Here is a 16,632-nt window from a genome sequence, read left to right as displayed (position 1 = left end):
CAAATTAAGCAATTTTTTAAAGTTGGCTTTAGCTAGCCCAGATTTTGTTGGTACAAAATCTCCTAACCTCATAACTAGCTACCAAGAAGACATTTCAGGCTATCATTTAAGTTAGAGTAGCTAGCTTGTCTAACTATCTAGGCTGGCATGCCTGGTGGTAAGGTTGGTAGACTTAGGAAAAGCAAGCAATTACTAAATGTACTGAATAAGACTCACATTCCTTTCAATCTTTTACTCAGATTTTAGCAGAGAAGCAGAGATGTATATTTCTTCTTTTTTTTACCACCAGTCAGGAGGATACAGACAGCTGATAAGCCGAAAAATAAACATATTTTTACATATAATATTTTCGCATAGAATTAAGTATAATGACTATGGCTCTAGGTTGCAGGAAAAAGCTGTTTCAGGTGTTTGAAAAATGCTAAATTCGCCAACTTCCTAGGCCCTCTCCGGACCACCCTCCATCCATCCTCACATACTTTGTGTCCCCTCAGATTTTCTGGGTAAATGACGTCCCTGAGTCCCATAGTTTAAGAAACATCATTAATGACAGTGAGTATAAAAGTGGGTAAGCTGAGAACTCACTTGATGCAGTTGATACTTGATTTGAAATGTTATGTTTTAACAGCAATATCACTCAGTGGCTTCTGGTCTCATGTGTTTGTGCTATTGTGTGTGTTTGTGTGTGTTTTATTGCATTATTTGTATCTTATTTTGTACATAATGTTTCTGCCGCCGTGTGTTATGACCGAAAAGAGCTTCTAGATGTCAGGACAGCGATTGCTCACCCCGTACTGGAGGAATACTTTATATTTAACGAGTCGGACGTGAAGGATTTACGTCAGACGCCCGACAAGGCCCGCATCCCCATCATTCGCAGGAGAAAGAAACTGAGATATCGGGGATGACACACACAGGCTATTGTAGGATGGGAGAGGACCTGTCTTCCCGCTGCTTGTCCAGTCTAGAGGCTATTGTAGGATTGGAGAGGACCTGTCTGCCGCCCGCTGGTCCAGTCTAGAGGCTATTGTAGGATGGGAGAGGACCTGTCTTCCCGCCGCTTGTCCAGTCTAGAGGCTATTGTAGGATGGGAGAGGACCTGTCTTCCCGCCGCTTGTCCAGTCTAGAGGCTATTATAGGATTGGAGAGGACCTGTCTGCCGCCCGCTGGTCCAGTCTAGAGGCTATTGTAGGATGGGAGAGGACCTGTCTTCCTGCCGCTTGTCCAGTCTAGAGGCTATTGTAGGATGGGAGAGGACCTGTCTTCCCGCCGCTTGTCCAGTCTAGAGGCTATTGTAGGTTTGGAGAGGACCTGTCTGCCGCCTGTTGGTCCTGTCTAGAGGCTATTGTAGGATGGGAGAGGACCTGTCTTCCCGCCGCTTGTCCAGTCTAGAGGCTATTGCAGGATGGGAGAGGACCTGTTTTCCCGCCGCTTGTCCAGTCTAGAGGCTATTGTAGGATGGGAGAGGACCTGTCTTCCCGCCGCTTGTCCAGTCTAGAGGCTATTGTAGGATGGGAGAGGACCTGTCTTCCCGCCGCTTGTCCAGTCTAGAGGCTATTGTAGGATGGGAGAGGACCTGTCTGCCGCCCGCTGCTTGTCCAGTCTAGAGGCTATTGTAGGATGGGAGAGGACCCGTCTTCCTGCCGCTTGTCCAATCTAGAGGCTATTGTAGGATGAGAGAGGACCTGTCTTCCCTCCGCTTGTCCAGTCTAGAGGCTATTGTAGGATGGGAGAGGACCTGTCTTCCCGCCGCTTGTCCAGTCTAGAGGCTATTGTAGGATGGGAGAGGACCTGTCTGCCGCCCGCTGGTCCAGTCTAGAGGCTATTGTAGGATGAGAGAGGACCTGTCTTCCCGCCACTGGTCCAGTCTAGAGGCTATTGTAGGATGAGAGAGGACCTGTCTGCCGCCCGCTGGTCCTGTCTAGAGACTATTGTAGGATGAGAGAGGACCTGTCTGCCGCCCGCTGGTCCTGTCTAGAGGCTATTGTAGGATGGGAGAGGACCTGTCTGCCGCCCGCTGGTCCAGTCTAGAGGTTATTGTAGGATGGGAGAGGACCTGTCTGCCGCCCGCTGGTCCAGTCTAGAGGCTATTGTAGGATGAGAAAGGGCCTGTCGCTGTTTGGACTGGACATGCGTAGGACATTGGCTAGTGAGACAGTTTGGCGTGGTTAAGGGGAGTTGGAAAAATACACTACACACATGCCCCTGTCACACAGACAGACAGATCGACAGATAGACACAGGATCCCACACGCACACACACACACTCACACACAAATCACACGCATAATTCACACTCACACACACACACCTGCACGTACACACACACAGACAAATCACACACACACACAAATCACACACACACTCACTCCCCCAACCCCTAATGGCTCCTATCCCAGAACGTGTTCGGAGCAGAACCAGCTGTATGTAGACTGTGGGCAGGCTGGCCGTTTGGCTTGGCAAAGGCCAGTGGTCGTCAGTACTGGAAACATAGCCCAGAGAACATACATCACATGACTTCTGGAAAAGGTGGTTCCCACAAGCCCCTTTCTATTTACACCCACCACAGTCACAGTCTGCATCCCGAATGGCACACTGTTCCCTATATAGTGCACTACTTTTGAATAGGGCCCATAGGGATCTGGTCCAAAGTAGTGCACTATATAGGGAATAAGGTGCCATATGGAAAGCTATCACAGTGAGACATGGAGGAGAGGATGTGCTGCTTCTCTCCTTAGCTATCGCACATCTCTTTCACCAGGTAAGATACTCAAGGTTGTCTCGTTTGCAATATGCACGTCAGACAATGTTGTTCGTTTGGTCGTGGCACATCAATCTATGAAAAGTAAAATGATTAGGTAGGTTCTTTGCCCAGTGGTTGCATTGGCTATTACATGTATTGATCCAGATTTCAACACACAATGTATCCCAATATGTTATAACGGTCTAATTATAAACGATCTATAAACAGATCCGTAATAGTGTATACTACTTACAAACCCTTAATAAATCCTGGTAAGTGTTCACCACCTCATGTACGTCTTTATGGAATATGGATAGCCTTGTTTTATGGAACACACACACACACACACACACACACACACACACACACACACACACACACACACACACACACACACACACACACACACACACACACACACACACACACACACACACACACACACACACACACACACACACACGTACACACAACCATCCCCGCAGTACACAGAACCATCCCCCCAGTACACACAACCATCCCCCCAGTACACACAACCATCCCCCCAGTACACACAACCATCCCCCAGTACACACAACCATCCCCCCAGTACACACAACCATCCCCGCAGTACACACAACCATAACCCAGTACCTACCTAACACCATGGTGTGGGTAAACACTTTGCATCCGCGTTCAGAACCTGCAAACAATAATCCTTGTGTTTGTCTGGACTATAAGCGTTAACTCGTTTTTAGCAGTGCTCACCCAGGCTACTGGAGTTTCCAGCCATAATTAGGTGGCCTGGAGACCTGGGTTGGTCCCAAATGGCACCCTATTCTCTATAGAGCACTATTTTTGCCCTCTATATAGGGCATAGGGTGCCATTTGGGATGCAGTGGTAATAATGATGGTGAGAAACAAGGCGCTAAAATGCCTCCGGGATTGAAGGAGTGACCTGGTGAGGTGGCATATGAATATGGATAGCCTTGTTTTATGGAACACACACACGCACGCACGCACGCACGCACGCACGCACGCACGCACGCACGCACGCACGCACGCACGCACGCACGCACGCACGCACGCACGCACGCACGCACGCACGCACACACACACACACACACACACACACACACACACACACACACACACACACACACACACACACATATAAACAGGTTGGAGTTGCAAACAGAAATCCAGACCTGTTGCCTGCAAAGAGAGATTTACACCAGCAGACTTCTAGGGGCCTACAGTGATACTGAAAGCTTTAAAGAACAGTGATACTGACAGCTTTATAGAACAGTGATACTGACAGCTTTGTAGAACAGTGATACTGACAGCTTTGTAGAACAGTGATACTGACAGCTTTGTAGAACAGTGATACTGACAGCTTTATAGAACAGTGATACTGACAGCTTTGTAGAACAGGGATACTGACAGCTTTATAGAACAGTGATACTGACAGCTTTAAAGAACAGTGATACTGACAGCTTTATAGAACAGTGATACTGACAGCTTTATAGAACAGTAATACTGACAGCTTTGTAGAACAGTGATACTGACAGCTTTATAGAACAGTGATACTGACAGCTTTAAAGAACAGTGATACTGACAGCTTTATAGAACAGTGATACTGACAGCTTTATAGAACAGTAATACTGGCTGCAGAGTCAGAAAAACCTTGAGCCAAAACACACCATAGGAAAGACAGATTCTGCCAGGCCGATAAAGGAAAGGCATCCTTTTTTTCAGGTTTTCACTCTTTAAATCACTTCTTTATATTCATATTTATGACTACTCCTGGCTAACCCAACCCCGGCCAACAGCTCTGCACCCCCCGCAGCTACTTGCCCAAGCCTCCCCAGCTTCTCTTTCACCCAAATCCAGATAGCAGATTTCTGAAAGAGCTGCAAAACCTGGACCCGCACAAATCAGCTGGGCTAGACAATCTGGACCCTCTCTTTCTCTCTTTCTAAAATCTGCCGCCATTGTTGCAACCCCTATTACCAGTCTGTTCAACCTCTCTTTCGTATCGTCCGAGATCCCTAAAGATTGGAAAGCTGCCGCGGTCATCCCCTTCTTCAAAGGGGGTGACACTCTAGACCCAAACTGTTACAGAACTATATCCATCCTGCCCTGCCTTTCTAAAGTCTTCGAAAGCCAAGTTAATAAACAGATCACTGACCATTTCGAATCCCACCGTACCTTCTCCGCTGTGCAATACGGTTTCCGAGCTGGTCACGGGTGCACCTCAGCCACGCTCAAGGCCCTAAACGATATCATAACCGCCATCGATAAAAGACAATACTGTGCAGCCGTATTCATCGACAAGGCCAAGGCTTTCGACTCTGTCAATCACTGTATTCTTATCGGCAGACTCAACATCCTTGGCTTCTCAAATGACTGCCTTCAATGTGTGAAATCGGAGGGCCTGTTGTCCGGACCTCTGGCAGTCTCTATGGGGGTACCACAGGGTTCAATTCTCGGGCCGACTCTTTTCTCTGCATATATCAATGATGTCGCTCTTGCTGCTGGTGATTCCCTGATCCACTTCTACGCAGACAACACCATTCTGTATACATCTGGCCCTTCTTTGGACACTGTGTTAACTAACCTCCAAACGAGCTTCTGTGCCATACAACACTTTTTCCGTGGCCTCCAACGGCTCTTAAACGCGAGTAAAACCAAATGCATGCTTTTCAACCGTTTGCTGCCCCCACCCGCCCGCCTAGCATCATTACTCTGGACGGTTCTGACTTAGAATATGTGGACAACTACAAATACCTAGGTGTCTGGCTAGACTGTAAACTCTCCTTCCAGACTCATATTAAACATCTCCAATCCAAAATTCCTATTTCGCAACGAAGCCTCCTTCACTCATGTCGCCAAACATATCCTCATAAAACTGACTATCCTACCGATCCTCGACTTCGGCGATGTCATTTACAAAATAGCTTCCAATACTCTACTCAGCAAACTGGATGCAGTCTATCACAGTGTCATCCGTTTTGTCACCAAATGCCCTTATACCACCCACCACTGCGACCTGTATGCTCTAGTCGGCTGGCCCTCGCTACATATTCGTCGCCAGACCCACTGGCTCCAGGTCATCTATAAGTCTATGCTAGGTAATGCTCCGCCTTCTCTCAGCTCACTGGTCACGATAACAACACCCACCTGTAGCACGTGCTCCTGCAGGTATATCTCACTGGTCATCCCCAAAGCCAACACCTCCTTTGGCCGCCTTTCCTTCCAGTTCTCTGCTGCCAATGACTGGTACGAATTACAAGCTGGAGACTTGCAAGCTGGAGACTTATATTTCCCTCACTAACTTTAAACATCAGCTATCTGAGCAGCTAACCGATCGCTGCAGCTGTACATAGCCCATCTGTAAATAGCCCACTGAATCTACCTACCTCATCCCCATATTGTTTTTATTTACTTTTCTGCTCTTTTGCACACCAGTATTTCTACTTGCACATCATCATCTGCTCATCTATCACTCCAGTGTTCATTTGCTAAATTGTAATTACTTCGCTACTATGGCATATTTACTGCCTTACATCCTCACGCCATTTGCACACACTGTATATAGACTCTCTTTTTTTCTATTGTGTTATTGACTGTACGCTTGTTTATTCCATTGTTTGTGTCGCACTGCTTTGCTTTATCTTGGCCAGGTCGCAGGTGTAAATGAGAACATGTTCTCAACTAGCTAACCTGGTTAAATAAAGGTGAAATAAATAAATATATATACCGTGCTTAAACCACATCAGGAGACCATTTTTGGTCTGGTAAAATCTAAAATATATATTTTTGGGAGCGTGTAGTTGCACTGTAGATCAATTGGCACCTAGCAAAAAAACGTTTGGCTACCGATGTTTCTGTACTGTACAATGTAGGCCTACATATGATGGCAGGGTTTGCAAAACAGGAGGCGGACATTTTATTTCTTTATGTCTGTTTATAGCCCAGGGTAGCTCAGCCTAGTCACACTTAACTCCATAAACACAATAGCACCTTGACTGTTTGTGGTGAGCTCAGAACAGGGCATGGCAATTGGTGACTACATGTCCCCATCCCCCTCCCTTCACACACAGACACACACTGCCCCAGAACGAGGCTGAGACCAGGGGTAAAATAAAACGTGGTTGACATCAGCGTCACCCGTGTTACCGACACGTTCGGCTCTGACACCTCCAGGGTGACAGGCTGGCGTTTTGCAGGGGGACTGGAGGCAGGGCTACAGCTACCAGAGCTACCAACCATAGTCCCAGTCACAGCAGACAAAGACAGCTTTCATGTATAGGTAGCTGTTCACTCAGCCCTGGAGACCACTTCAGGTTTTGTGTGTCTGGAAATTAGAATTTGGGGTGGCAGCGAGACGCCATCGGACCCAAAAACCACCAGCAGCAGGGGATATTTATCTTTACACACTTGACATTGACTGCTTACATCCAAATGCCACCCTATTCCCTAAATAGTGCACTACTTTTGACCAGAGTTTGATGGGCCCTGGTCAAAAGTAGTGCACTATATAGGAAATAGGGTGCCATTTGGAACTTAGAACTGGAGTTGACCTAGTTTGTCTGTTTCCCACCACTGCTCAGGCTCATTTGAATGTGTATTTCCTATATGGCCTTCCTCGCCTGGTGCCCCCACCCTTAACTAGGCCTAACTTCATATTGTTGAATCAAGACCAGGCAATGTGGTACAGTATATCTAATAAATAGCCAGATTTCAGGAATAATGACATTAGATTTCTGAATTTCATAGATTTCTATAGCATTCGTAGTGCATAGAATCCAATCAGCACCTGTCCCATCACGTGTAACCTTTTGCCCCCTCTAATTTAGTAGCATTTTACCCTGACCTGTGAGATACAATACCCCTTTATATATATATATATATATATATAAAGTACCTTTCACTGGTAAGTGTAGGAGAAACACATATTCCTTCCACAGCCTTGGCTGTAGTATAATGCCATTGGGTCTCAAGGCTGTGGCTCTGGGCCTAAGTCAACAGAGGCTGCGTCCCAAATGAATCCTTATTCCCTATATACTGTAATACACTATTGCAATACTTTAGACCCGGGCCCATAGGGCTAGTAGTGCACTATATAGGGAATAGGGTGCCATCTGGGATGCGGTCAGAGTGTTGTCTTGTCATGTTAGCAACTCCCAGCGTCAGAGATCCTATTCCAATATTATTTAACAGGTTGTTTTCTCAATGAGAAGAATTATCCTGTCCCTGTCTTTCTACTGTCTCTTACTTCAGTTTGGCTTGTAACAGGACCCTCAGAGCCCCCGTTCCCCTTCCACACACACTGTCTCTTTAATTTGCCAGACTGATTTGAGACCCCGTCTTGAGCCAACAATATTAATTAAGGCCTAATTAGGGCAAAGCAAACAAAAGTCTGTAAGAGGCACCCCTTATTAAAGCAAAGGGAGGACGAGGTGGAGGTGTGTGTGTATGTGCATGTACGTGCGTGCGTGCGTGCATGCAAGTGAGCGTGCGCCCACCTGTGTGTGCATGAGTGTCCGTGCCCTTTTGTGTCTAGCATACAAGTGTGCGCCTGTGCTAGTGTGTGTGTGTGTGGGTTTGCTTGTGTGTGCGTTAAAGCCAGACAGGAGCTGTAACTGTCCTGTAATTAAATAACATGCCACCTCTCAGCCTAAAGCAGAGTCTAGTGTAGGAAGAGTTCTAGGACAGGAGACACATTGAGACACATTCCAACCAGTGTGTTTGTGTGTCTTGGCGCCCTCCAGCCCTCAGCCATTGTTAAAGCGTGACCGGGCCACCGGAGTAGGGAGTAATAATACCAAGGCTCAAACTTGCATATCATGTGACTGACAACTGTGATTCTCCTGCACACCCTGTAGTGGTGGGTCGCGGAGGGCGGTCCAAATGTTCACATTTATTTTGACAGGGCCTATTTGCCTGGGTATATCATGTGAAGGTCACAGTTTTACGTCTCGTAGTCTTAAGATGATTCATAGCAACGAAAAGCAATCAGCAGATTGTCAGTGGTCGGCTGGGCCTGGCAGAAGAAGAGTACGTTGATTTCCAAGTAGAAAAATAATACTTTGTTTTTTAATCATCTTTTCTCTTTTTTGATCTCTGGAAGTCGATGAAAGATGGGAACCAATGAGATGCCAGTAATGGCTGATGTAATGCAGGGTTTTCACTCCTGGCTTCAGTGTTGGTAGTACAACATCCAGAGGGCTCTGTGCTCCAGATGAAACACAGCAGCAGCTATGTCAGAGACTCAACATCACCACAATGACCAGACCCATTAGGAACACACTGGTTGAATCAACGTTGTTTCCACTTCATTTCAATGAAATTACATTGAACCAACGTGGATTAAACGTTGAATTTATGTGCCCAGTGGGGATTCTCGACCAAACTAAAAAAACACTTGGGCTCATGAGTGGCGCAGTGTTCTAAGACACTGCATCCCAGTGCAAGAGGCGTCACTGCAGTACCTGGTTCGAATCCAGGCTGCATCACATCTGGCTGTGATTGTGAATCCTATAGGGCGGTGCACAATTGGCCCAGTGTTGGCCAGGGTAGGCTGTCATTGTAAAAAATAATTTGTTCTTAACTGACTTGCCTAGTTAAATATAAATAAATACCATTATTTCTGCTAGGAAAACCGAAAACAAAGTAGTCAGATGGTTTCAAGAGGCACATGAAGATGCTGTAATGACTTATGACTGAACACCAAGTAATCAAATCTGTTTTATTTTGCTAGCCGTCTCAACGTGACTTAGAGGCCCCCAAGTATCAACAGTAACCACATAAGATATGCTAACAGGTGGGTCTTAGACTCATGACAGACCAGGAAACTATCTAGAGTCTAGGCTATCTGCCCAGGCCTTCCTTTGAAGGAACAGAACAAGCACACTCAGTCAATCAATGCTCTCTCTCTCTCTTTTCATCTCTACGCAGCTGAGACATCTCTCTATTTGTCTGGATGTGATAAAGGGATGTAAGTTCTCAGCCTGAACGTGGCAGAGATAAACTGACCCCATGGTGTTGAAACACTGTCTGAGTTTTTTAAGGGGTCCATATTAGGACAGCGTCCATGGAAGTTGTCACGTCCATTAAGGTTGTGTTAACTCAAAATGATTCTGACACTAACTCCAAGTGAATCGGACACAATTTCCAGTCACAATGTGTGATTGTCCTAATATGGACAACGTACTTGAGGGCTGTGGCTATTCCCCTCTGTCAGACACAGAGTGCTGTGGTCATTTACTGACCATGGCCTGTTCCAGACATGCTGCAGGCCTTTGGCTGTCCACCCCCTCGCCTCTGTACAGGCCACGTCTACTGGCTAAGTGACAGCAGGGAACAACAGTTTGGCGCAGATAGGAGGAATCTCTGTCTTCTTCCTTTGAGGCACTGTCGGGGTGTGTGGGCGAGAAGAGTGCGCCCATTGACTACACAGGACACTCGTTATTGGTCGTCTCCATTCTGGTTATCTCATGGAAGTCTCACAGGAGTCTCATTGAAGTGTCAGTCAATTCCCACAGGACTCTAGTTGGAGTCTCATTGATCCGAGACATCCAACTACTACGCCTCGTGTTTGTTTTTTACAATATCTCTGTCTGCCTCAAATCCAAAATTGTGAATGGCTGCCTTTGTGCCAGTATTTTCTCTCCAATGCCAAGGAGACTGGCCCCTTCAAACTCCACCAGCAGATGTACATGAGTGGAGTTATGAGTTCATAGAAAGAACACATCTTCCAACTAACCTGTGACATAGTTATTGAGGTGTGCAGTACATACACACTGGTAGGTTCATTAGGCACGATCCGGCAGTACGTGTATGTTTTAAATAAGTACATTTCTGACAGGTAAAGAATAACGGACAGAATAACTTTCCTCGAATGACTAGGCCTCTTTTCTGTCCCTCGTCCTCAATGTTTCATCAACCCAAATATTCCACAGTTCCTGTTATGCTTAATTAGTCCACAACTATAAAATCATAACATAAACCGTCTTGGGTTCCCACTACCCACAATGCTCGTTTATAAAACAAACTCGCTCGTGGAGAGAGAGTGAGCTTTTGAATGGTGGTGATGGTGGTGGGTGGTGTTTGGCACTGCCAAACCCTGCGGTAGGCAGGGTAGGAGCAGACCTGGATTCAACTAGTATTTGTTTTTTTCCAAATACTCGAGCTGCGCTTTATCAAGCTTGATCCAATGTAATAGTCCCAAAAGTGCAAACACTGCTTATCTGGTACTTGAGGCATACTCAAGCAAATGCTAAAAAAAGAAGTAGAAAGAAAGCAAGTACTATTCGAACCCAGATCTGGTGGTATGGAAGTCCCCTGTGTTTATGTCAGTGTCAGACAGTGTGTTGGCCCCTGGGCCGGGCCCCCGGTGGTCGGCCCCTACTGCTGCTGCAGGGTCTGGTTCATAGTAAATAAGCAGCTGTATGGCTGTGCATGCACTCTGCACAACGTCACGCTAGGTACTGTAGATGAGAGAGGATGTGGTAGTGGGCACCATGCTTTACACCATTCACAGCACGCTACACTCGCTGTGCTACATAACACTATGACAGGCCCAAATGGCACCCTATTCGCTTTATAGTGCACTACTTTGGACTACTACTCTGGTCAAAAGTAGAGCACTTTGGTAATAGGATGCGATTTGGAACACACTCTTGGCCCAGACGGTGGGGTGAGCACGGTTAGCTTGCTGTCTTCACCAGCAGACCAATACTATGACTGGTTTTAATCCAGAAACAATGTCTTCCTGTTTCATTTAGGGGTACCTTGGGACTGTTTCTAAACACAACAGGCTATGGCATATAGAGATCTAAATTGTCAAAGAAAGTACATACATTCGTTATGCATAGATGCTGTCTGAAACGTTAAGTAAGCCACAGAAATTCTGCCGACTCGTCACATTTATAAAAATCAATGCAGCTTAGGCAGTACCGTTAACACTCAGTATGACTGATGGATCGGTCACTGATATATACTTCTCAAGTTTTGGAAACTTAATTAGTCAAAAAGCTTCTTTTTAAACCTTCGGGCAATGCTAGCAGCTATTTTTATGACATTATTTTTTCAAGAACCGCTGAGGACTCCCAGCCTGCCTTCCCTGGTAACCCACTAGCTAAAAGCTAGTTCCAAGCTTCATTGCTGTATCAACATTTTTGCATAAGAACCGAGGAGCCTGAACAGCAACCCAGCAAGTGCTGACTAGCTTTTTTCTGGCAGATATAAACACACAGATATTAGACAGCCTCTTCACAGCCAGGGTGCAAAAGGGTTGTATTTAAGTGAGGCCCGTAGAGCTGCTGAAACCGCAGTCTGGTTGTATAACATGCTCGGAGGGTCCTGGGCAGTCAAACAGCCCCTAAAAAGTGTCCTGGGTGCGATTGGCTTTCAGTGAGAGCTGAGGAAAGTCCAGTCAATCCCTGTTAATCAGCCGGAGCTGTGTGGTTAACCTGGCTTTATAGTGGCTGGTGATGACAAGGCTTCAGCTACTCACACCAGGCCGGGTTCTGATGCTTCTGCAGCTGCACTGCTACAACCAACACATAAATCTATGTCTAAAATGTGTGGCTTCGTTGAGATCAAATGAATCCAAATGACAGGTTTATAACTCTCTGTGGAACCGAACTAAAAGATATAGCATACTGAATGTCAATATCTGTCTGTTTTTACGTGTCATTATATTCGCTCAGTTGTCTGTTAATAAATGTATTCAATAAAGTTATTCCACTCTATTTGAAAAGAATGGAAGAGCAAAGACTAGTTCCATTACTCCCTGTCTGTTAGAGTGGGTGAATAATATCACTAACATGTGTTCTACTTGCACATCCTCATCTGCACATCTATCACTCCTGTGTTAATTGATAAATTGTAATTACTTCGCCACCATGGCCTATTTATTGCCTTACCTCCCTTATCTTACCTCATTTGCACACACTGTATATAGACTTTCTCTATTGTGTTATTGACTGTACGTTTGTTTATTCCATGTGTAACTCTGTGTTGTTGTTTTTGTCGCACTGCTTTGCTTTATCTTGACCAGGTCGCAGTTGTAAATGAGAACTTGTTCTCAACTGGCCTACCTGGTTAAATAAAGGTGAAATAACAAATAAAAAAATAAATAGGTGGGAATGATCAGGTCAAAGTGGGAGGTAAAGAGGTGTGCTGTATATTGTGGATAATTACTTTATTTATAGAAGAGTGCATTTAAGGACCCTGACGTAGGTCTAGTGGTCTAGTGACGAAGGTCTATTGGTGTAGGTCTAGTGGCGTAGGTCTAGTGGCGTAGGTCAAGTGGCGTAGGTCTAGTGGTCTAGTGATGAAGGTCTATTGGTGTAGGTCTAGTGGCGTAGGTCTAGTGGCGTAGTTCTAGTGGCGTAGGTCAAGTGGCGTAGGTCAAGTGGCATATGTCTAGTGGCGTAGGTCTAGTGACGTAGGTCTAGTGGCGAATGTCTAGTGGTGTAGGTCTAGTGGCGTAGGTCAAGTGGCATAGGTCAAGTGGCGTAGGTCAAGTGGCGTAGGTCAAGTGGCGTAGGTCAAGTGGCGTAGGCCAAGTGGCGTAGGCCTAGTGGTCTAGTGACGAAGGTCTATTGGTGTAGGCCAAGTGGCGTAGGCCTAGTGGTCTAGTGACGAAGGTCTATTGGTGTAGGTCTAGTGGCGTAGGTCTAGTGGCGTAGGTCTAGTGGCGTAGGTCTAGTGGCGTAGTTCTAGTGGCGTAGGTCTAGTGGCCTAGGTCTAGTGGCCTAGGTCTAGTGGCGAATGTCTAGTGGCGTAGTTCTAGTGGTGTAGGTCAAGTGGCGTAGGTCAAGTGGTGTAGGTCAAGTGGCGTAGGTCAAGTGGCGTAGGCCTAGTGGTGTAGGTCTAGTGGCGAATGTCTAGTGGTGTAGGTCAAGTGGCGAAGGTCTAGTGGCGAAGGTCTAGTGGCGAAGGTCTAGTATTCTGCATTGTGTTTCTATCAAGGCACAAGGCGAGACCCAGATGCAGACACAGGAGGCAGATGGTTGGAGTCTTACAATGTTTATTAATTCAAAGGGGTAGGCAAGAGAATGGTCGTGGACAGGCAAAAAGGTCAAAACCAGATCAGAGTCCAGGAGGTACAGAATGGTAGACAGGCTCATGGTCAAGGCAGGCAGAATGGTCAGGCAGGCGGGTACAACATCCAGAAACAGGCAAGGGTCAAAACCGGGAGGACTAGAAAAAGGAGAATGAAAAAAGCAGGAGAACGGGAAAACACTGGTTGACTTGGAAACATACAAGACAAACTGGCACAGAGAGACAGGAAACACAGGGATAAATAAACAAGCGACACCTGGAGGGGGTGGAGACAATAACGAGGACAGGTGAAACTGATCAGGGTATGACAGTATCATATCTTGTAGAGCTTTAGTTTGGATGAACAAGGGAGGTAGTGAAGAACAAAACAGCCTTAAGTCTTACTTCCAGAATAATATTGTGCTGCACTTCTAGTTCACTGAGGCCATATTCTGTCCTGTAAACATCTAGATCACTAGAGCCATATTCTGTCCTGTAAACATCTAGATTACTAGAGCCATATTCTGTCCTGTAAACATCTAGATTACTAGAGCCATATTCTGTCCTGTAAACATCTAGATCACTAGAGCCATATTCTGTCCTGTAAACATCTAGATCACTAGAGCCATATTCTGTCCTGTAAACATCTAGATCACTAGAGCCATATTCTGTCCTGTAAACATCTAGTTCACTGAGGCCATATTCTGTCCTGTAAACATCTAGATTACTAGAGCCATATTCTGTCCTGTAAACATCTAGATCACTAGTGCCATATTCTGTCCTGTAAACATCTAGATTACTAGCGCCATATTCTGTCCTGTAAACATCTAGATCACTAGTGCCATATTCTGTCCTGTAAACATCTAGATCACTAGTGCCATATTCTGTCCTGTAAACATCTAGATCACTAGAGCCATATTCTGTCCTATAAACATCTAGATCACTAGAGCCATATTCTGTCCTGTAAACATCTAGATCACTAGAGCCATATTCTGTCCTGTAAACATCTAGATTACTAGAGCCATATTCTGTCCTGTAAACATCTAGATCACTAGTGCCATATTCTGTCCTGTAAACATCTAGATCACTAGAGCCATATTCTGTCCTATAAACATCTAGATCACTAGAGCCATATTCTGTCCTGTAAACATCTAGATCACTAGAGCCATATTCTGTCCTGTAAACATCTAGATTACTAGAGCCATATTCTCTCCTATAAACATATAGATCACTAGTGCCATATTCTGTCCTGTAAACATCTAGATCACTAGAGCCATATTCTGTCCTGTAAACATCTAGATCACTAGAGCCATATTCTGTCCTGTAAACATCTAGATCACTAGAGCCATATTCTGTCCTGTAAACATCTAGATCACTAGAGCCATATTTTTCTAGGTTTTCTTATTAACACAATGTATGTAGAAACTGTATATATATATAGGGTTTGTTTGTTTGTGTGTGTACTTGTGTGTGTGTGTGTGTGTGTGTGTGTGTGTGTGCCAGTGGAGGCTACTGAGGGGAGGACGGGTCATAACAATGGCTGGAACGGAGGGAATGCAATGGCATCAGACACCTGGAAACCATGTGTTTGATGTATTTGATACCATTCCACTGATTCCGCTCCAGTCATTACCACGAGCCCATCCCCGCCAATGAAGGCACCACCACCTCCTATGGTGTGTACGTGCATGTGCTCCTGCATGCGTGCATGTGTCTGTGCGTCCATATATGTTTGTGTTAGAGACCCACTCTATCACAGCAGATGTCTTGGACTTAACCCACGCTTCCTCCAGGAAGACCCAGGGGAGAGGCAGGGGAGACACAGCCCTGGGGTGGCTGACTGGTTGGGAGAAGAGGGAGGGAGGGAGGGAGGGAGGGAGGGAGGGAGGGAGGGAGGGAAGGAGGGAGGGAGGGAGGGAGGGAGGGGAGGCTTTGGATCCTATCTCTCTGCCTCCACCATGACCTGCCTCCTGGGCACTATCTGCATCTGGGCTAGAGCTACACACACACACACACACACACACACACACACACGCTACCGCTACTCCTTAGCAACAACCTGCAGATGGAGTCACCATTGTGATTGTAAATTCTTCCTTCTTTTCTGAACTCTCAATATTTATTTATCTTCTCTTTCTCAATGTGGCTGCTCTTTCCTTTTATTTTCCAAACAGAGTTTGTCTGTGTGTTCTGTCTGGAAGAGAACCACATGTCCTGTATGTGTCCTAAAGTTACTAGAAGTGACATTTCTCTAAGCAATCAAGTTGTTCTCTACATAGGAGTTGATGTTGTGACACAACATCTGGAACTCAATCAGCTGGAGACACTGTGTGTGTGTGTGTGTGTGTGTGTGTGTGTGTGTGTGTGTGTGTGTGTGTGTGTGTGTGTGTGTGTGTGTGTGTGTGTGTGTGTGTGTGTGTGTGTGTGTGTGTGTGTGTGTGTGTGTGTGTGTGTGTGAGCATGTGTGTATGTGTGTGTGTGTGTGTGTGTGTGTGTGTGTATGTGTGTGAGCATGTGTATGAGCATGTGTGTGTGTGTGTGTGAGCGTGTGTGTGTGTGTGTGTGTGTGTGTGTGTGTGAGCGTGTGTGTGTGAGCGTGTGTGTGTGTGTGTGTGTGTGTGTGTGTGTGTGTGTGTGTGTGTGTGTGTGTGTGTGTGTGTGTGTGTGTGTGTGTGTGTGTGTGTGTGTGTGTGTGTGTGTGCGCATGCGAGAGCGTGTGCGTGTGTCTGTGTGAGCATGTGCATGTCAGAGGAAGCAAGGGCCTCCAGAAATCCGATACACCCCATCCCACTCAGGAAGAGAGGCCTAGTCACACATCAGATAACACACCCAACGACTCTGGATATTTTGGTT

The sequence above is a fragment of the Salvelinus namaycush genome, chromosome 3 (assembly GCF_016432855.1).
Source record: "Salvelinus namaycush isolate Seneca chromosome 3, SaNama_1.0, whole genome shotgun sequence".
NCBI classification, from domain to species: Eukaryota; Metazoa; Chordata; class Actinopteri; order Salmoniformes; family Salmonidae; genus Salvelinus; species Salvelinus namaycush.
Note: the sequence above shows the minus strand (reverse complement) of the source record.